Source organism: Rhynchophorus ferrugineus, unplaced genomic scaffold (assembly GCF_030347505.1).
Source record: "Rhynchophorus ferrugineus isolate W39M unplaced genomic scaffold, kcgeb_rfMv2 rfM11, whole genome shotgun sequence".
Classification (NCBI taxonomy): Eukaryota; Metazoa; Arthropoda; class Insecta; order Coleoptera; family Curculionidae; genus Rhynchophorus; species Rhynchophorus ferrugineus.
The window spans coordinates 22,377,153-22,397,420 of record NW_027472590.1 but is presented as its reverse complement, the minus strand read 5'-3'; the positions used below and the strand labels follow the sequence as shown (position 1 = coordinate 22,397,420).

General features: G+C 32.5%; 1 protein-coding gene across 1 annotated transcript in view; it reads left to right on the top strand.

Moving 5' to 3' along the window:
• Positions 1-20,268, top strand: part of Sec24AB (Protein transport protein Sec24AB) — a 160,618-nt gene that overhangs the window by 39,212 nt on the left and 101,138 nt on the right. Inside the window, exon 2 of the mRNA XM_076417176.1 lies at positions 18,651-18,695. The gene's annotated coding sequence lies outside the window, so the exon portion shown is untranslated. The remainder of the gene's footprint in view (positions 1-18,650; positions 18,696-20,268) is intronic.

Below are 20,268 nucleotides of genomic sequence, written 5' to 3'. Positions count from 1 at the left end.
AAAAGACATCCCCCCCTTGAACAAATGGAATGCCTACCTTTTAAAAATAGAAGTGGCGCCACTCGAAACAAAAAAGTCATCGTAGACGCCAACAATCTAGGGAAAATAGCGTCTCTTAACTATCTCCAAAACCAACTAGTTTCACCAAAGGTGTTACAAAAAATCATCAGGAATCTTAAACCCAAAAAGGCACTTGGAATACGATGAAATTTGGGTATTCCAACTGAAAAAGTTCCGACACAAGCAGCTCTCGGAATTAACCAACATCATAAATTCCATCATGCGGCTGCAACACTTCCCAAAAATTTGGAAACATGCACGCATTGTCGTGGTTCCGAAAAAAAGGAGCAGATTCTTCGCCTTCAGACTACAGGCCCACCAGCCTGCTTAGTTCAATGTCCAAGATTGCTACAGGAGCGATCGTTTTTGCACTCAACCGGTTCACTGAACAGAACCATATCATACCAGATGAATAACATGGGTTCACAGCCAAACATTCATTTACACATCAGACCACTAGATTGGCCGCAGAAATTCACTTCGCCATGAAGACAAACCACAAACTCTGTGTGGTCTTTTAGACCTAACAAAAGCGTTTGACAAAGTTTGGTACGATGGCCTAATACACAAAGCCATCGAAGCAGCTTTACTCGAAGACCTAATAATTTTACTGCGTTCCTGTTTGTCGGATAGATCCTTCCAAGTAAATATCGGTAATACACTCTCCAGTCCTAAATCAGTCAAAGCAGGAGTCCCCCAAGGTTTCCCATTAGCCCCAGCATTATTCAACCTCTTCATGTCAGACATCCCAATGAAGAAAGATGTGAAAACCGCCCAATACGCGGATTACACAGCTTTCTTCACCAGTTCCCGTTCTGTAGATGCCGCTCAGAGAAAACTTCAAATTCAATTAAATGCCACTGTCTAATGGTTAAATTTCTGGAGGTTGCAAATCAACCTCCAAAAAACCCAGGCCATAATCTTTCACAATCAGAGAGACATCCGCGCCTACCAGCTGAGAGTAGGAAAAGTCAATCCCTTGGCGACAAAAAGCCACATATCTCGGCCTCATCTTTGACCGTAGATTCCTATGGTCATCACAGATAAATAAAGCAATCTCCAAAGGCTACGGTGTCGCCACAGTGCTTAACCCTCTCATCTGTAGAAAAAGTAAATTGTATCCGATGATTAAATTTTTACTTTACAAGCTGTATCAGACCCGTCAGGTTATATGGATCTCACACTTGGTATCGGTTTATCAGGCCGGAACTAGTAGTAAAGCTTCAGATAATGCAAAGTAAACTTCCCAGGCAAACTCTGAACGCGCCATGGTTTGTCAGAAATATCCAAATTCATCGGGAAACAGATACACCAAAAATAAGACGGTTTGTTTTCTCCTTAAACAAGAAATTCCATGTAGCCTCAGCTCTCTCTAACAACTCTCAGATCAGATCCCTGTCAGAGGCGCTCCCAATCAGGTAACTCCGAAGACTATGCCCCCTAAAGCGGTTCTTCATGCCGCCAAATACGCTCATACCCCAAAGTAAAGCGCCTTCACGGGCAATCCTCCCGTATAAATTAAGTTAACATCAGCAAGGAAACCTTTTCAGCTGGTAAATCCCAGGCCCAAAAAAAGACACCTCGCTCTCTTTTCTTTTCTCTACCCCCTTGTAACAGTACCACTTCCACAGCACTACCGTACTTCATTTACCTAACCTAATATCCTGTCCATTCTCCCGTCGACCACTTGGAGTAAAATTTAAAATAAAATATTTTACACAAGAAGTCATTTAATGAAGTTATCATAAGGAATGTTTATTACCCACAGGACATATTGTAAAAGTAGTAAGCGTACAAATTTTAAATAATCAATGAGAATTGTTAACATTGTATTGATACAATCTGTTTAAAAGACCAAGGGATCTAAATAAATAATCAATAACTAACTATAACTATGTATGAAAACACGGTTTCACCACATAGAAAATAAATCGTATTAAGATATCATATCGATGTCATATTTTTCATATTTTCCGATACCTTGAACTGAAAAAATAAACCTTACGTAAGACCGAAGCAGGCTATGTAAATGATTTTAAAACAAGATACGTTTTTAAATCGATATCGAAAAGATAAAAGCAGCAAATCAAACTCCGTGCATGTAACATAATAAACCCGGCACATTATCTTTTGTTTGCTCATTTTATCGCTACTAACACATTGATATAATATAATAAGTAATCATTCTTATTGATTTTGTTAGATTGATTTTTCTTGATAAAGCAACGTTATTAAAAAAAATTAACGAATTACGATTTTAATTTTCGTTATCTAAGAATTCAAACATGTGACAATTTTTTGACATGGAAACAGACACGATAATGAAACGTAAAATAATCAGCCAAAGGGTGAGTGAAATCGACAATGATCCTTTAAGAAACTATTTTCAGGATATCAACCAATCTGTAAAGGATACTAACAGAATCCGTATACTAATAGACCAAACAGAGGTTATCCTATCCAAACCACATTTTTCATACCTTGCGATATGTAATCAAGTTCATCAATGATTTTAGGTTTTGTTTGAATACACGTGCTACGAAATCATGGCGATGCATTGATGTTTGACCTGGCAACAGCAATATTTCAATTTTATCCCAGTTTGTATTACACGTAATTGTGACTAACAGATCTAGTCGACCGTATACACGCCCAAAAATCATGGCATCTTGAATATATTCTTGTATTTCACGCGGTCTACCAGTATTTTTTTAAAATTAATTACATCATACATCAAATATTATTAGTATAATCTTAATTTACAAACATAAACTATTACTACTGTTCTATTGTATTTGCATTAAGACACATTGCAAGGCGAATATGGGATTAATACATCGGTATGCATATCCCAAATTAAGATAAAACTAATCCACTTAAACTAAAGTTAAGAATACACTTATACATTAAACTAGTTCGTGTGGTTTGGTTCGCTTCCATCGTCTGATTATGTGTGTGTTGTCCTGTAGCTTTATTGCTTCCAGGGTGCCGTGGTTTAGTAACTTTATTTCATGTTTTAAAGCGAAATCTTGGATCACCTCATATACCATTCACCTCATTTAATTTCGAAGTCATAGTGCAGCTCTTCGTTGATTACGTAGCGATAAATATTGATAATCAATAGTAGATCTTTGTTTTGGGTACGTTGGATTACTAGTTAGTTTGATGTCTTAGTGCAAAATCATATTTGCACTATACAGGTCTGTAGGAATGTTCGTCGGGTCGGTCGGTCGGTCGGAATGTGTGGCTGTCGATGCGATTGTTTGTCCAAACACTCTTTGTATCAATCCACCGGCGTTGCCAACCTATTAACTTGCTGTAGGTGAATGCGTGGTGGCCTAAAGGGTCGTAGCGTAGCTACATCACTCCCCTCCTAGTGGAGCTACCGTGAAACATACCTCTATGTGGTGCAGGTTCCGGAGTGCACCCGCAATTACGTAATGAATCGCTGGGTAGGTCGGTCGGTCGGAATGTGTGATGAGATTGTTTGTCCGAACACTCACTACTATTTTTGGAACGAATTTGCACGAGAACTAAAAACACTGGCTGAAGAAATACGTTTATTTCGATTATAATTGACACATATTTTCAACGGGAAATGGACAGGATATTAGGTTAGGTAAAGGAAATCTGGTAGCGCTGTGGAAGTGGTACTGTTACAAGGGAGTAGAGAAAAGGAAAAGGCGAGACCTCGTCGTGGTGGTCTTTTATAGCCGAAAACCGCATGGTACCAATCCACCGGCGTTGCCAACCTTTGAACTTGCTGTAGGTGAATGCGAAACCTGGAGATTTTTTGGTTTGAAGTTTGCCGATCATAGTCTGTAGAGACTTTGGAGACGCGAGATGGTTGAGAAGAAAGGCTGTGAATTAATTCGGTTTGATTGAATATATAGTGATAGTAAGGAACACGTAATGCTGTGTGTCTATATTATTCAGCAAACTGATCTATCCTGTATCTGTATCTATTTATAAAAAAAGTAAATTATATAAAACAAAATTAAATATTTCATTTATATTTACCAAGTAACAATTTGAAATAGTTCGCACTTTTTCTACATTTCATATATTTGATTTCTGATAAATCTAACAAGCTGATCTTGAGTCATCACACGCTTCATATGAGAACGGTTTCTGCTCGATGAATCCAAGATTATATTTCTCATTTTTTTTAGATATTTCATTAACCGTAACCATACCAATATTTATTACAGCTGCAACACGCTAAGAAATATTCTCAATAAATACAGCAGCAACTTGGAATTTAATAGTGAAAATGCTTACCTCTCTAGCGATTTTTACTGGCCTTTTAAGTCTTTACTGGCACCATTATCTCGCTCCTGTTCGAAATAAATTATTAATAACGCAATCTGTTTCTGACTGTGACTATTTAACGGCTTCGATATTTTCAACCAGAGTAATGCGATGTGAAATTTATCAAAACAAACAAAGTGTTATAACAACGTTTGCCGGTTATAACCTGTAGTTACTATAACTAATATTTTGAAAAATTATGCAAACGTTGGACTACCAGACTGCTTTTGTAGGCTGATTCGGTTACATGTTCGAACCGGTAAATATCATTGCATCTCTTTTTAACTAGAATAAAATGGGAAGAAAAATATTGTCTGATTCTAAACCAAATTTACAAATTGCCGCAGGCAATATATTAAACCTCTTGATGACGTGAATTTACTGTTATTTTGAATAGATTATATGCGGTACAGATGTTCTTGATATCAGTTGTTCCATCCACATTACTTATGATAGCATCAGGAAAATGTACGTGGTAGTGATGCCGAAAAAATATCGATATATCGATATATTTTTTTGAAAAAAATATTGATATTTTTTGATCGACATATGTCCATATTTTTGTAAGCCGACATTTTTCGATATTTTTTCAAAAATTGCTCCCTTTCCATTATGGAAAACATATCAACAATGTATCAATGAAATAGCTAGCGGCATTTTCTCAATTCTTCTCAATTATGCTCGATGTGGTTGTATACACAGCGTGTATTAATTTTTCTTACTCGTTGCCAATAAAATACATTTACAAAAGTTTGGGATAGACATCAGGCATTATTGAATGCTCTGAAAAATCTATTTGATGGTACACTTCGCTCTGGATCCTTAGGTTAATTTAAAATTCCGACCATCGAGAATTATTTTTGTTACTCCAAATGATTAGCAATCAAGAATTGAAAACGATTTCGATTGAGGTGTGACTGGAGCAATAGGGTTTTCAATGGTTCTGGTGGTATATTTGTGATTATCTTCCAATTTACCAATATTTCAACTCCAATGTTTTCCTCTTGTTTTTAACATGTTCCTTCCAGCAAACTCTTGACGAAAAGTCATTCCAGGACACTTGGCGTTGTTCTTGGATAGAAAGATAATATTATTTATTCTAACTGGCATTGGTGCGGTCTGATTATAGGTAAAATGCACATGTACAGATTTAATTTGATTAATTTTTATTCTCCATGTTTATTGAAATTATTATTGGCCTATTGTAATTTTCATGCTGTTTCTTCTGTATTGTCTCGGATAACGTGAATTACAGTCATCAGTAAGTGTACATGTGTAAAGTGACTAAAGAAGTTATTCCAATACACTCCCTTCTGGTACACTTATTTAGCTTCTTTTATTGTATATTAGTATTCCCTTTATTTGATCCTAGACATTCTGGTTGTGATGTAAGAAGCTATTAGTTTGTAGCAACCTTCAGGCATGTCGAATTTTACATAGTGGAATAACGGTCTACAGTATAACCAAAAATATAATCCCATATGTTGAACACGGGCGGGGTGTCAACAGCGCCAACTAGAACACGATAACGAATATTGTTTCATTTCGTTTACCTCTTTTCACCGAGCCATATCATTTACCCTAAAGTTCATTGTTGTATTGCTTCGGTAATTTTTTCTGTAGCTTATGAGTGAGGTCGTCGTATGTCGTACTGAAACTTACCGAAGGCTTGTACTATATAGAAAAACATAGCTGAACATAATTTTTATCTACTCAGGTTTTTTCAATGATATCTATTATTATATGCCGCTGACCCTAGGAAAGTATACATCAGCCATAAAATAGTTTCAAAAGAAGAAGGAGAACGATTCCTTTCGTAATAGCTGCTCAAGCGCTGATGAAATTATTATGGGCTATGAAATGTGGATCTTGCCCAACATACGTAGAACGATATTGTCTTCCATCATGACCACTCCGGACTCCTCAGATCTTTAGTAACTCTATAAACATTAGAAGATGGTTTAGATTTTATGTCAGAAATCTCCGAAGTTCCACCAATATCCGAAAAGTGTCAAATAGTCATCATTCAAAACGAATAATTTCTCATTGAGAAACATGAAAAAGTTATTATTATTTATTGAATAGAACAGAAATCATTATGATTCACTTATCGCTCACTGTATACATTTAAAACAGCAAGTATAATGTACAAAAAACCAATATCGTATCTACAGTAAATATTTGAATTCGATGATTCAGGAAATGATCAGATGTAGAGACGATAAATATCTCCTATCAAATACTCAGTCAGCCATTAGTAACGATAACTAATGCTTAAACAAGTCACTTATTTAATTAAAAGTAGAGATAAAATAGAAGAAGAAATAATTGCTATGAATAAGTAAGATGCTTTTAGATGTTTGTTTAAACAGACACATTGCTTCAGAGGAAAGAATCTTTTCAAGAATATCGATATTTTAGGATCGTGGGATGGCCAACAGGTCAATCGCAAAGCTTACTTAGTCGATCATAGATGGCTCGCTATGTCTAGGGGGAAATTGCATGCACCATATCATTTCAAGGAAAAATGTGAATTTGATTACTTTTTTGCAATGGTGAATGGTAGAGGTTGTTGTTTAATATGCCTTACCTTGGCAGCCATTACTAAAAAGAGTAATCTCGAGAGATATTTTTTATCTTTACATAACAGGTATCAAACAGACTATCTACTAAATCTACTAGTATCTACTGACTATCTACTAATATCTGGACTGGAAAACACAAATCACAAATTCACAAATCAACAAAGCGTTTTTCAAAAGTCAAGATTGAAGTCACAAACTGTAACTACTACATCAGTAAAATTAAGCTACACTAAGCAAAATAATAAGTAAGCCATTATTTGACGGTGAATTTGTAAAGATTTTTTTTTTGAAAATGTCAGATTTACTTTTATTGTTGCTGCAATTTAAGATCTACGATTGTCACGAAACATAGTCATGAGACGAATTAAATTTTTTATAGTGATGATAATGTATATTCTTGTTTTCCTTTTAGCGTGAAGAAACAACATATATGTGATAGAGTATAATTACTTGTTTTCGACCGATTTTTAAGGAACTTACGTCTAAAGTAGAATTGTTGGGTATGATTTTCTTGAAGGAAAGGACTAGAAGTGTAAATATATTCAAAGCTTTTAAAAATTTGATCAGTTATTTGAAAACCCCACTTTTTAAATTAGTCTGAATAACAATATTATAACAATTGCATATATGGATTGATAGCTCTAAATTAAAATGAATATGAATTATGAATCACTGTATAATTCAGCACTAAGTAATTTACTGTCTGAAATTATAGATTTCCTTTAAGAACAAGGTGGAATTTGTAGAATAGTATTATAGTAGTAATTCAGTAAAAGTAAATTCTAGAATAGTTGGCAAACTAGGCTTAATGAGTTATCATACTTATCGATTTGAAGCTTAGAACATAAACACAAATAAAATCATTGATATGATAAGCTGCATAGACGCATATAAAACAAAATTTATTTTATACCTACAAAACATAAAATATTGATTATAAAATCGACAAATACCTCGCAGGAATCCAAAAAGTAATAGAAGATTCCAGGATTTTGAAAAAAGGAATTGTGAAATTTATATATTCCTCAAAAGGCATAAGCTTGTAAATGAAATTATATTTTTACAAACTCATTTAGTCTAACAACATTTAAAGAAAATTAATGGAAATATGTCAACCGAGAAAAGTATCCCAGTATCCCCCAGTAAGTATACATATGCGAATCATTATTTTCAAGCTTAAAGCTAACGAAGACTAATACTCATTACTGAATACTGAATACTCATTATTATCTTTGTCAGGATATAAACCTAATTTTGATCTATTTAACAGAAACATGCACACAAAGTCTTCCTACCAACGTTAAGGCAACAAAGTAACTTTTAAATCTGTTTTTATCTGTAGCTAGTTTCAATTAATAAATATTGTTAGTAACTATTTATATTGTTTTAATTCTCCTTGACGAGAGTTTTTAACAATTTAACTAGTTATTATTGTTTTTAACGTAAGATGATAAGGTAGATTTAACTTAGTAAAAATCTATCTTGAAAAAGTGTCGGAAAATTTAATTTCTAAGGAACCGCATGTTACAAAATTCCCAACAACAAAAGAAACAGTAGTTGGAGCATTTGCCGACGGCACAGTTATCATCACAGAAGATATATCTCTGCCTAAGGCTCTAAATCTGTCCATGTTAATTTTGCGTTGCGGCGAACTGACAAAAACCTAATTATATCACTTGACAGATGTTCGAATCTTCAAGCAAATTCAAGCAAAATCAGCTAAATACATCGGCATATATCTTGATGGTAGGTTAAATTAGAAGCACATGTTAGACAAAAGGCAAACTGGATTAGACTCAAAGTCAAGCAACTGTACTGGTTAGTCGGAAAATACTCTCAACTTGAGCCATACTCAAAGAGATTGGTTTATCAGTCAATCATGAAGCCAATATTAACCAATGGGGCGCAAATATGGCGTTGCACTACAGCGTCGAACCAACTAGTAATCCAACGCAACCAAAAGAATGTTCTACTATTAATTACCAATATTTATCGCTACGGAACCAACGAAGAGCTGCACGATGACCTCGAAATCAAATGGATATACGAAGTAATAAGTTTGCGAAATCAAAGCAACGTGGAAGCAATACTGCATGTGTATGAATTTCACACCCCTTCTTCCCCTTAGATGACGCCTATGACAATAAGTAGATTGTGACACACTTTTACGAGAAAAAGGAGATCTCATATATAGAAAAGATGTTCACCTTTAATATATAATTGTTTCAATGCCATTCTCGCTAACTAACGGCAATGAATTGCACAAAGCAGCAGACGAACTAGGATCTAATTACATGCCAACACGAAAACCAATTTATTGACCAGAGAAAACCACGAACCTATTAAATTTCTTCATCATTACATTCATAGTTAGAAACATAACATCAAACTATATGGATATTGAAGAACATTTTGACCTAAGTTCATATTACAGTTCACAGTTACAGTTTTGACACTGGGGGACGATGTGATAAGAAACAAACAAAATCCAAAGTTAACAAATAAGAGAAGAGACTCTTATAGATCGTTCTCTCATTGAAGAATTGTCAATTGAATTCAATTAAATATACCCCTTAAGATAGACAAACAACTAAATTTTGAAGCAGAATAATGATTTCGAAAATAAGTCAAGTAGTTAGTAGGTAAAAATAGTAAGCAAACAAAATAAACTTAGTCTGAAAACAAATATATTTTAAAGAAGAAATGAAGAAAGGTAAATAGTGCAAATTAAAAATAAATCTACAAATAACTATCTGCGAGATAATTTCATGCCTGTATAACATCATGTACTTAGATATCTACTTCGACCGACGGTATGTTCCAGAAAAGTTCGGAGATAGCAAACCTGCTATATTCTCAGATCTGCCCTTCTAGCAGACTTCATATCTCCACTAGAAGCTTATTTTACTTTTACGGATCTAATGTCTACTTCAAGTTTGTTACACCTAACCAGGTGAAACGGTTTTAAGTCTTCCAAAATAAGCTCCCCAGGAGAATCTCAAACGCTCCATGGTATATCAGAAAAAATCAAATTCACAGGAAAACTGATACTCCAGAGATCAAGCACTTCATATCTCAATCCTTACACAATCAACAACTCAGCTCAAGTTCTTCTGAAAACTCGCTTGTTCACTAGCTGGTCGACATGTTGGGAGCTTAGCACCGCGTCACCTCTACTTTTCCGGTCGGAAACGATCTTATCGGTCGCTGCAGTTATTTATTTTGTATTAACTTTTGCCCCCACACACCAGCATACAGTCGTGTGTTAACTCAAGTTCGCGAATCAATAGAATCGCCGGGTCCTTGTGCTCAATAACGGCTGCCTGATCAGCGGGTGCCATATCCCAAACTTAATGCAGCAACAGTAGCGACCCACAGAGATCAACTGTAAGGAGGTTTCGGTTTAGTGTATTAGCCAGAGCCCCAGAGGCAGTGTCACATAACCCGGTCCACCTGGTCGCTCCTGGGCAAGTCTCCACGATCAGGTATGGATCATGTACTCCACCGTCTGTTTTCAATCCAGAACAAAAAACTAGCTGCGAAATTTAGCAGTCCACCTATAAGAGACATACATGAAAATTAGGCACAACAAAAACAGAAAGAATTTGTTGACTATTTAGAACAAACCTTCAAATCAAGCAAAAGTAAATTTGAATATAATTTGACGTACATAGACTTCAAAAGCTCAAAGATTTAATTAATCGATCTGAATGGAGTTACCAGTATTATCAATCTTAACATCATCCAAACATATTACAACGCTATGATTTAATAACGGACCAACTGCTGCAAACTCTACCAAGAAACGGAATTATAAAACACATAAATAAATAATTATTAAACACATACAATAAATTTAGAAGTTGACTGAAATTATCATGGTGTCAAAACCTGAAAAATCATCAAATGAAATAAAATCCCAAAGATCTATTTCATTGTTACTGCTGCCTTTATACTTCTGTAGTCCTTACACATTGTAACACCCACTTATGACTTTGGCTATTTTGGGGTTGGTAAGTGCAGAATGTAAGGTTACATTTTTAAAAGTTATAGAATCCAAACAGCATCAATTTTGTTTATATTAGGAACACAACATTTTCAACGACCTGAAATAGGAATAGGACATGTATCACCCCAAAACAGTTGCAGATTTCAAAACGATAAAAAAAGGCAAAGAAAATTATTCTTATGGTTGAAATAAAAAAAAATACACATAAAATCAATTGAACTAGCAGTAATACTAGAAGTAACCAAACGTTCATTTTAGGCCAGTAAATCACGCAGTCAATTCATTAATGGACTTCGTCCATCAACAATAGTAGCAAAAGATTTCACTAGGGATCATAGTTGATTTTATCTTCATTTATCGACGATTGATTTTATCAAAAATTTTGGTTTTTTTCACTGTTAAACTAGAAATAAAAATTACAACAATTGTATCAAATTAGTGCACATTTAATTATTTATAGATGTCAATACAAGTGTTAAACAATATTAATAACCGAACTTATCTTTAAGTCAATGAACGAAAACTTTAAAATTACAAATATGCCTATGTTTAAATATACTTAAAAAATTATTTACTTAGCTAGTGAGTGCTTTCCTATCAGAGTCGATGCAATCTTATTTGAAAGGATGTATTTACATAGGTATGTAAGTTATGATATGTAAAGGGTTTAAAATACTAAAAATGTTATTAAACTTCTTATTTTACCACTGATGAACATTGGACTTTAACATAAAACAAACCCCTAAATCTACACCTTCACTCGTTCCGTCATTCTCTCTTCGAAGTGATAGACGTAACGCTATCGCGTCAATCGGACTTGATGATCCTCTAAATATCACTTTAAATGACCAATAAAGCTGAGAAGATGAGAAACTGTGCATTCCATCTTTGGTGATCGTACACATTGAACAACAAACTTCAGACCACATTTAGTGGCCTTACAGCATGAGCTACGATTATTGTGCCAGGAATCCATGGACTAGGTGTATTTTCAAAAGCATGACTATTTCGTGATTGTCATAGATTATGGCTAGGGATCTTTGAGCACCTTCAATCCAACTTTTGTAACTTTACAGCTTCAGCTGCGATACCTTTTCCCGAACTCCATTTAACATAGCTACAAAGAATGTTTCGAGTAACTATGGAACAATTGATCATCCAACATCAGCTTCATTTCTTGATAATTAATTTGATTCTCGTTAACTGTCTGAACTCAAAAAAATAGTCTTATTATCTTCCCGTAATCCTATCAATTGTGCCAGCTACTATATATCAATGGTTTAAAATACCAACACTTTTGTTTTACTTTAAGACTATTTCATGTTGGGGACTTCCATTCTAAAAACTATACCAAGTACAAAACGGGGACAAAAGACCGGAATACTACGTCAACATATATTTATCTGCTAAAAAATCTTTTTACCAGTGCGTACTATCGTATTGGAAACTACTCTAGTATTACTTTAATACAATACATACACTGAATGTTGTTGTTTTATTGTATTTCCATAAAACTTCTTACAGCCTGATGACATCCACGTTCTTTGATCTCAATAATCGTGGGTACTATTGCGTATACCCAGTTACAGTCCTCAGACATCATAAGCACAAGCCTCCTGCCTCCCTATTGAAAATGTCACTGTCACCATCCCATCGAAGTCATTTCAATAGTGTATCATCCTCCTGCTCACAATATATGCAAGCATTTGAGCTGTTCTTATTCCTTTTGTGGAGATATTTGGTTGAAACAGCTATGCCCTGACAGAGTAAATAGTGGTCGTCCGCAAATCGTCAATTTATACATCTCTATATCAAGGATAAGTCTATCTCTTCTTCTCCTCTACTTTCTCCATAGTTCCATAGGAGGGTTTCTAATTGTTGCTCGATGAAAGAAAACGAAATGTTTAATTGTTCTATGTAATTAACATTTTTATAAATAGTTCTGACTAAAATGACACAGAGTAGATCAGATGTCTGTATACTATGGCCACAAAGTACTACATCCTCCAATCCTTCTTCCTCCCAATCACTGCATATCACTGCAATCCAATCGAATTGATATAGAACGTGGCAAAGAGCTTTTTAGATATATGGAAAGAAACATTTTCTACAATAACACCTTCGGTTTACATGAACTCCATTAAACACAGTGAAGAAGAACTTGACAAATCATGTAAACAAGTATTATATAGATTGGAAATTAACAGATTAATTACTTACCTAAACAGTGGCTTAGATAATGAATATGATGATTACTGAATGGAACTTTCCTGATGCAGAATTATAATCCTATTCTCGCAATTATCAAAGCAGGATGATGTGAGTAGAAACATTTAAAGGTGAGGTATATAATTAATATAAGATATGTTATTAATACAAAAAATCGCATTATAAAGCGTAAAAGATATGGGTGTAATTGTTTAGAATACACGTGAGCATTTACTTAGCATAAGGAGAGAAGTCTTACAGATATGACAAATGCATTAAGGAGAATTCAGTGCTTAAACATAATTTTATAAAAAAATGCACACAAGTAGTAACACAAGAAACTAAAGAGAAATACAGTGATATCCAAGTGACTTGGTAAGGCAATAACACAGCAATGAAGGAAACAAAAACTAAACTTATGTGTTAAATATTTTTATTTTGTTTACTGTGTTTTTATGATTCTTCTTTAGTTAAAATGATTTGTTATCTGAACATTCTCAACGAGACGTGATTAGAAAGATAACAGTTAGGTTGAGAAAACAGAATAGCAAAAGCCCAAAATGAAACATATTTTATTGCAACATCTAAATATAACATAGCTTATATGGATGACTTACAGTTATATACGTACAATAAATATTTGCCAAAAAAGCTTTAAAAAAAGATTACAAAATATATAATCTTCAATATAATATTGTACTGTACTCTATATTTGGCTCAGTTATATTTAAGATAATAAAAAATGTTCTATATTCAATATTTTATTAAATTTGTATATTTAAAAGTTATAAATTGTTACTGTTAATATTTTATATTACGTTTTAAGATATTGTTAGTATAATATACTGTCATTAAACATAGAAAATTTTATGAATTCTACATATACCTAAATAAAATATATTTTAACTTTTATTGCAATTCTATTTATTATTATTATTACTATTATTACTATTATTACTATTATTACTATTATTACTATTATTACTATTATTACTATTATTACTATTATTACTATTATTACTATTATTACTATTATTACTATTATTACTATTATAACTATTATTACTATTATTACTATTATTACTATTATTACTATTATTACTATTATTACTATTATTACTATTATTACTATTATAACTATTATTACTATTATTGCTATTATAACTATTATTACTATTATTACTATTATTACTATTATTACTATTATTACTATTATTACTATTATTACTATTATTACTATTATTACTATTATTACTATTATTACTATTATTACTATTATTACTATTATTACTATTATTACTATTATTACTATTATTACTATTATTACTATTATTACTATTATTACTATTATTACTATTATTACTATTATTACTATTATTACTATTATTATTATTATTATTACTATTATTATTATTATTACTATTATTATTATTATTACTATTATTAATATTATTACTATTATTAATATTATTACTATTATTATTATTAAAATATTTTTAATTTCTCACTGCTCATATTGTCAGTCTGGCCCTCTGGTTGCAAATTAACACTAAACTCTTTCTATAAATCTCTCTCTATAAATATTTCTACAAAATGTGTATTTACGATAGTGTTACCTACATGCAAGAAGATATACTATATTGTATGGTGTTAATATGATTTTGTCTATCCTCTACGTGTATATGAATAGCAAAAATTAAATAAAGGAAAACATGTTTTCGTTATCGTTATCGGTACTTTTTTAAGAGAAACAAAATCGCCTTGGCTTGATCTCCAACAAAACGAGACTCATGATTTTAATAGGGCTTACGTCACATTAAATAAATATTTGCCGAATCGAAGACATCGTTTTTTTTACAAAATCTATCGCTTCACGTGAAATATTGACATTAGATTCGTGTTTTGATATTATTGTATAACATTATTCCGTTCCTGCCATAATTCTAAGATAATGGAACTCGGAATAATCGATAGATTTCGGCTGATATCAGTTTTCTTTATTAGTCAATTAAAAATACATATATATCTGAGGCAAAAGATAAAATATTTGAAAGCAATTAGTTCGAATAAACCGAAAATAAAAGAAAAATTATTGTCGTATCATCTTACTAAGTGGTAACCTAGATAAAATATTTTTTTAAAATAAGGTAATTAAAAATATAGAATTTCTTATATACATATAGAATAGATTATTGTAATCAGTAATATTCTCAGAATAGAAGACTTATAATGTGATCTCACCTGCATAAAGTTAACCACCGGAGGGCAAGCAAAGGGAGATTATTTACTACAGGAGCAAAATTCAAAATTAGGATTAAAAAATATTTACATTACAGGGGGAAAATAAAAAATTGAATTTTGATACAATATTTTATATAAATACAAGTCAACATTTGATTAAAACATTTTAAAAATACATTAAAAACAATATCTAGTATTAATTATCTATATTCTACTTAAATATTATAAAGTAAAAACTATAAGTTAAAAAATCATGCATTTGCTGGTATATAATTTGATCGATAATATTCATTAAATTTATTTTTGCACATACTTTCGCAAATGCATAAAAAAATTTAGAGATAGTTTCAAAAACAAACAAATTGGGAAAAGTTTCTTGTACGGCAAGACAAAATTTGTCACGCTGGCGAGTTTTTTTTATAAATTCTGTACCGAAAAGGCGATTTTTACCCTATAACCTTGACTTTTAATTAATATTAATGACTTTTTGGCAATGAAACCTGACATATATATACTGACATTCTTTTCTATTTTATTTGTGATAATAATGTAATTATTATTTTATATATAATTTAGGTGTCGCATACCATGCGGATCCTTCTATATTTTTTGTTATATTTTTTGCTGCTATTTCTACAGAAAAGCGAAAACTGCGAAAAACCTGGCAACAAATGAGAACACAAGAAAACAAGAGAAAATTCAAAAAGGCCACAACAAAGCTGAAAGAGCTAATAAAGAAGGAACAAAATCAAGGAATTCAAAACTATTTAGAAAAGTTAACGCTAACTGATGTAACGAAATATTCTCTCAGGAAAGTAAAGGAAAAGATTAAAAAACTTCAACAACATAATCCACCCATTGAAACTGACTACAATACCTCGGGTGGGAATGATAAAGATACAATTTTCTTTAAACGCTTAAAAACAGTATTTAATGCGTACCCGTCTGAAATATCCAAAACCAAATAACAGAAGAAAATATCGTAGTTGACTTTATTAACAGTCAAATGGATCTACCACATGAGAAAATTACTGTTAAGGAAGTAAAACAAACAATACTTAAAGAAATCAATGCTCTAATTACCGGAAGTATCGTGCATCAAGTCATGCTAAGACTTAATAAGTGGCTCAAATCATTATGATCATTCATTATATATATTATATATATTATATTATATAGTTATAGTTATTATAATATTATAAGTTATATATATTATTATATATATATATATATGGTATTGTATATTTGTAGTATGTATATTCAAATATGTGCTAATATAGTTAATAGTTTATAGCATAGTTAAGGTTCACGGTATTATATACTTTAATTCATAATTTAAAATTAATATTAAATTTTAAAATATATAAATGAATATAATATAAAAATTTAGTATTATGTTGTATTTTTCTTTTTACCTCTTCTAAAAATGTTTCGTAAATGAATGTCATGTTCTTACTGTTTTTTTAAGTTATTTTTACTATATATACACATATGTATGATATATAGCTTAATATAAAACTTATAAACATTACTTTTTATTTTAATAACTAATACTGAGCATATTTTACGCCTGGAAGACTAACACTATGCCGATATCAAAAGTTTGGTTATAGATAAGACACGGTCCTTTTCATGATATCCCAAGCAATACTGAGAATATTCAAATATTTCTAACACTGGGGACGCGCGCGCCAGCGCTGTATAGCCAATCTACCGGACCACGATGATTTCCTCCCTGGATGTATACTCCCTTAATGTTAAACTTAGGTGGAAGCGACATGTTAAAAAAATATGAAGAACACAAGGTGAAGTACAAAAAAATGTACTGATTATTGAGTAGATATTTAGCCTTCTCAGTATATAATAAGCTTTTGCTTTACTAACAAGACTCGAAGCCATGCGGAATAATGGTGTTTAACTCTGGGGTTGTACCACCGAAATTAATAAAAATAAAACACAAACATTCCACGCAAGTTACTGAAAGGTATTGTATCAACAAACAGAGTAAAAACGTGGCAGCTAAATGGTACATTAATAACGACAATCTGCATAATGACCTAAACTGTCGATAACATTATCAAGTACTGTACCCAAAATACATGAACACAGCCTCCATCAAGACATCAATGCTGAGGTTCTCTAGCTCCTAGATAATGATGGATTAATTAGGATATTAAAAAGAGTAAAACCATGTAATATAATTCAGTGAAGTTATAAATGAAACTCAGTGCTCATTAAAAAGAGTGACATAAATGTTAAGTCCAAGTCCAAATGTTGCTCTAATAAATAATAATAAAAAATATTTCAGTAAAATATAGTCAATTAAAAAGTTTCCGACCTGATACATAGATGGCGCTAGTAGAATTAATTCATATGATTTTTAGTTAGCCCTAACCCTAAAAAGATGCGTGTATAAATTTGGCAGCTGTCGGATCACTAGTTTGTGAATTATAGCATTTTGAGTGAAGCAACTTTTGTTATTGTGAAAAAATGAGCACCGAAGACGGTGAACGTAGTGGACGCTCAAAAGAGGTTGTTACCGACGAAAGCATTAAAAAATCCACATAATGATTTAGAATGACCGTAAATTGAAACCGAATGAAATAGCAGACACTCTAAAGATATCAACTGAACGTGTACATCATATCATTTACGAATATTTGGGTATGAGAAAGCTCTTTGCAAAGTGGGTGCCGCGCGAGCTCACTTTTGATCAAAAAAACGACGAGTTGATGATTCGGAGCAGTGTTTGAAGGTGATCAAGCGTAATAATCCCGAGTTTTTGCGTCTATTTGTGATAATGGATGAAACATGGCTCCATTATTTTACTCCGAAGTCCAATCGACAGTCATCCAAGTGGACTGCACACGATGAACCCGCTTCAAAGCGTGGAAAAACGCAACAGTCGACTGGCAAGGTTATGACGTCTGCATTTTGGAATGCGCATGGAATAATTTCGATTGACTACCTTGAACCATCAACACGGACTATTATATAGCGTTATTGGACCGTTTGAAGGACGAAATCGCTGAAAAACGGCCGCATTTGAAGAAAAAGGAAGTGCCGCTTCATCAAGACAATGCACAGTGTCAAAAATCGATCAACTGGTAAGAAATTTTCGTCGAAAGAAGAGGTGATCGCCAAAACTGAGGCCCATTTTGAAGCAAAGGACAAATCGTACTACAAAAATTGTATCGAAAAGTGGGAGCATCGTTATAATCAGAGAACTCTTGAAGAGAATTATGTTGAATAAAAAAAAAAAAAATTGAGACAAAAAAATTGTGTTTTACTATGGTAGGCCGGGAACCTTTCAATTGACCTGTTATATCTTACGATCTATCACAAATAATCGAAATCAAGAAATTCATTCAAAATAGTTAGGAAATAAATAGCCGTCCAATTTTAAGAAACAATCCTTACATATTAAAAGTTGGGTATAACCAATCGAGAGATATAAGACAAACAATAATGAAGCTAAACCATTTGAAATATTCAATTTATATCCTAAAAGTAAGCAGGAGACTCATATAAATGATGATTTATAGATCCTTTTATATCGTGTAACGAGGCAAATGGAGTAACGACAAAAAGAAAATTGCTTCATGTAAAGTAATATAATAGAATTGATTTTTTCAGGTAAAACCCATTGTTTGTTAGAAAAGAGGAATAGAATACTGAAATATTATATCTATAAAAGGAAAAAACGGACAGCAGTCAACTGATCCGCATCAAATATTTATCTACTCTACAATCAAAAAGAATAAATAGTAGTCGACTTGATATCCATAGTGTTTAAGATCACAGGGTGGTCCTCCTACTGCTGCGATAGTGGCGGGTTCGAATCCCGCAAGGCATGGATGTATTTTATGTTTGTGATTGTAATTATCGATTACTCTATACAGCAATGTAAAATCCGACAGTGTATACCCATCCCAGTCACAACAGTAATAACGTTCGGGTATAACCGCATGCCTACTGGTGTAGTCACTGACTTGATCATTCTCCAATCGGTAGACCAGTCCAAAACAGATTAATGTGTCCGCTTTATTGAAAAGTATATTAATATACAAACATTTCATTATAGGATTAACAGAACACGAACATAAGTAGAATCACAAGTACTCGCGACAGTAAAAGGACCCTGGCGTTTGTACGGATTTGCCAGAACTGCTCGTGCGCATATATTCTAAACTAGCTTGACATATTTCACAGCCACGCCTTGTTCTTTACGGGACTTGTCGTGAAGAAGTAATTTTTAGGATAATTTTATATTTACAAAAATGAGCTAAGGTAATATAATTATTTATTATTTAATAGAGAACATTAGCAACAAACAATGAAAAAATATGTGTGTAACATATGAATTACTAATAAAATGTTATACATCTATGACACTAATTTTATAGACATTGTATGTATGTACGAGGATCTAGGAAGTGTTCTAGAAGACAATGCAGTGATTAAATCGCAAAATAAGGAAGAAATTAGAATAATCTAACAAGAAAAATGTACACAGAGTGTAACGGAAGTACCAAATAAAGAGAAAAGTATAGAGAAGAGAATAGACAGTATATATAGAGTATTGCAAGCAGTCGATCAAAAATCTGAAATCAAAATCGTTAATAATATAGAAGTGATACAAATTAGGTTTGCTTTGTTTGTAATTTAATTTAGTCTATATGTCAGAAACTTATTATTATTTTTTATTGCTTGGGCTTGCCACCGACTTCAAACTGATCTATTGGTAGTAGTTAAAATAATATTGTAAACAGATAAATAGGTTTAGGTAGGTATTAAGCTAAATTGAGTGTATATAGTGTAAAATAAAATACATGTAGTAGATATGTTAAAGAA